The sequence below is a fragment of the Carcharhinus amblyrhynchos genome, chromosome 20 (genome assembly GCF_965287045.1).
Source record: "Carcharhinus amblyrhynchos chromosome 20, sCarAmb.v2.hapA, whole genome shotgun sequence".
Classification (NCBI taxonomy): domain Eukaryota; kingdom Metazoa; phylum Chordata; class Chondrichthyes; order Carcharhiniformes; family Carcharhinidae; genus Carcharhinus; species Carcharhinus amblyrhynchos.
In genome coordinates this window covers 45,615,226-45,618,725 of record NC_137343.1, presented here as the reverse complement: position 1 = coordinate 45,618,725, position 3,500 = coordinate 45,615,226, and the positions used below count along the sequence as shown (strand labels likewise).

Here is a 3,500-nt window from a genome sequence, read left to right as displayed (position 1 = left end):
TTAAAAGCTTGATTCATTTTCGGCGCCAGATGCTGGAGATTAGACAAAATGTATAACTTTCACTCCCTGTGAGCTCGCTGACACTGACGAGCTGCTCTTTCACACCCCTCGCCCTTCTCATGACCTTACACGAGCCCCGCTGCCTCGGGATTACTGGCTCACACCAGCCCTCCAGATGGTCTCCCGAGACTCGGGGCCCCAACAAAACGTCAAACGGGGTAGAAAATTCTTCATTCAGAAAGAAACGCTTTGCCAATTGTCCCTCTGACAGCGGCGATTGGCTGCAGACTGTGGGAAACGCACAGAAATCCGGACCCACGCATCTCCCTCTCCCCCCTCGGGGCTATAAATGCAGGGGACCTGGGGCAGAGCTGCAGCAGAATCGCAGCTCCGACAAGCTACTGCTAAGCTTCGAGAATGTTAACTTGCTTTACAAGGTGGTATTAATCGCGAGGCGAGAGAACAGCACAGCTAAAACACAGTATAAGGTAAATTTACATTTACAAGAAGCTAGGCTTGACATGAATTGTAATCAATGATTTTGTACGGTGCTAAAATATGTACTTGTTTTTCTCCTTAAAAGCATCGATACTGAAACTGCAGAGAATGTGTTGGACTGAAGAAGATCCCCACAGATACAAGCTTTAAAACATTCCCCATGAGAGCATTATTAAGTCAGCAACAATTCTCTGGTAAGGTGCTGACTTTCTGAAGCACAATTGGAAGGGCTGCAGTAAAATCCACTTTCTTATTCCCAAATCAGCTTTCTCTAAAGTATATTTCCCTCCCCTCTTCTATTTTAGCCCCGGACCAGAATAATCGGGTTGTGAAACGCGTGGCCCTGCGATGCAGATTAAAGAAGAAAATTGCCGACCATTTGAACAAGAGTTTCGACTCCAGCAGAAGCCCCAGGCAGCGCCTCCGCACTTTCCGTCCTGTCACAGCCCGGCAGGCAAGAGGTGCAGACCATCAAATCCGCACCTCCCCCCCTCCTCCTCCTCCCCCCAGCGGGGCTGAACCGCTTGAACATTTTGTACAAGACAGAAAGTGACAGTCCTCGCAGCAGGATCACTGGAGGTTTACTCTGGTGTAAGACAGTATTCCGGAATGGAAACGGCGTCATTTTAAATCTTCACATTGAAGGAGACGGATGGGTTTTATTTACAGGATTATACCTAATCCTTAATGGCGTCATGTCACAAGCTTGTGACCCGTCTTCTACAGTCTTTGTAGAGTTACTCAATAATATATACCTGTATATTCAGTGAATATGTGTCGTAGTTGCAATAACGGTGAAATGATGTAGGAGAAATCTCCATAAATATCCCTACTGCAGTGTGGAAGGGATAGGAAGTAGTTTATTCTTGTGAACAGTTTGTGGGTGTGTTGCATAAATCGATATCCATTTACGGAGCACTTTATTCGGGTAACCAGCTCACATCGAAAGAATAAATCTTCGAAAATCAACTCCGTGAAGATACAATAGAAAGTCTATAGACCCCTTGATGTTTCTTTGCCACAGTAAGAAGCCTGACAACACCATAGAACATAGAACATTACAGCGCAGAACAGGCCCTTCGGCCCACGATGTTGCGCCGACCAGTTACAAAACAATGACCCACTAACCTAAACCAATCCCTTTTCGTCCATAAACCTATCCACGGATCTCTTAAACGCCCCCAAACTAGGCGCATTTACAACTGCAGCAGGCAGGGCATTCCAATCCCTCACCACCCTCTGGGTAAAGAACACCAGGTTTAAGTCCAACCGATTTACCTGACGAAGAGGTAAACCTCGAAAGCTTGTGAGTTTACTATCAAATAAATCTGTTGGACTTAAACCTGGTGTTGTCAGACTTCTTACTGTGTTTACCCCAGTCCAACGCCGGCATCTCCACATCATGGTTTCTTTGCCACTCAGGGTTCTCGGAGCTCATTGTAAAGATTGTAGTTCAGAGTTAATTCGCTGTGATTATATTGCTGTGGTATTGCAGGGGTTAATAATAATCTTTAAGAAGCACATACAAGCGTCTTCATAATTAAGTGTTTTCATGCTGTTTTCATTCTCAATGTGTCAATAATGATGTTTGTAAAATGATTGAATTGTATGTAAGTGACATCTATCTTAATTGTGAAGTGAGTTGGGGATGGGATGTTTAAAGGAATCCCTGTGGGAAAGTTTTAGTCGAGAGATACACATGAAGTATAATATGATCTCCGTGTAAATTATCATGTTCCTTTTTCTAAAATATGGACAGCACAACGTTACGTGTCAAAGATTTGGAATAGACGTTGTAAAATTGTTTTACAAAGGTGGCAGTTGCCCTATATTAGGGATGAAAAGGTGTTTTAACTCCTAGAAGACGATCCGTATCTTTTTTGTAAAAAAGGCCCAATATTAAATGTTTGGATCCTTCAGAGCTCCGGCTCTTGTTCAGCATTCTGTGAATGAGCCATTGCTTTGTGATGGTTTTGCATTAAAAAGAATGAAGTTAGGGACATTGCTTCGGGGTGTGGTTTACAGAGCAAGAGAGCATTGGGTTTAAAACCGGCATGAAGAAAGATTAATTCTGCTGTTTGGAAGAATTTTTCCAGGCGAAGGATGACCAATGCTTGACGTTTGGAGCGCACTGGCTCAGGAATTAGGTAGAATATGTGATGGGGAAATGTAGTTTAATAATTCTGGATGGTTGAGTTCCCTCGTCAGTAGCTGTTCTGTGATAACTGTTGTGGCAGTTAAGGGAAAAGGCGGAGTTGTTAATGCATGATCTACATTTGGGGCTTGGAGATTTACAGCTCGGTACATTGTTGCAGCGTCTTAGAATTTACATTCGAGGCTGCAGCGTTGATGTGTTACAAACTTCCAATAAAATGATTTAAGCTCTCTCTATGGCGTGGTTTGTACTGACTTGCTGAGCACACTACATTCGCCTCTCTTTATAGCTGAACTGCCATCAGTATCCTCCCCGTTCCCACTCCCTTGGGAAAACAGATACAGTGTATAAAATTACAGTTCAGCGGTATTTCACAGAATTGATTCCGTTCCCAAGAGGAACGGCGCGGCTGCGTTTTTCTGATGCGGGTCCGTTTTCAAACAGACTCCTGATTAAAAGCGGAATTTGAACACAGTGCATTACTGAATAACTCCGAGATATAAAAGAATGCTCTTTCGGAGACGGACCGAATGGCCTCATTCTACACGGTAGGGATTCTATGGTTCTCTCGTATATTTAATTAAAATAATTACCCTTTGAGTTTTCTCCTGGGATTAATTAACACTATTCCCTCAAACCCACCCATATATGTGGCTTGATCTCCCATCCTGGTGTTTGGAGAAGGCCCCCCCTTCCTCCTACAGTCGGATTCTGAAATGGGGAGGGTCAGGATGGTGAGGCTGATGGTGGGGCGTTAACAAGGTAAATATGTAGGGTCAGTGGGATAGGGCCTGGATGGGATTGTTGTCGGTGCAGGCTCGATGGGCTGAATGGCCTCTTTCTGCAA

General features: G+C 44.2%; 1 long non-coding RNA gene across 1 annotated transcript; it reads left to right on the top strand.

Moving 5' to 3' along the window:
- Nucleotides 1–393: 393 nt before the first annotated feature.
- LOC145356163 (uncharacterized) lies at nucleotides 394–2,875 on the top strand. The gene is made up of 3 exons (XR_013889071.1): nucleotides 394–488; nucleotides 584–692; nucleotides 804–2,875. It is a non-coding gene; the product is annotated as an uncharacterized LOC145356163 (long non-coding RNA).
- The last annotated feature ends 625 nt before the right edge of the window (nucleotides 2,876–3,500 follow it).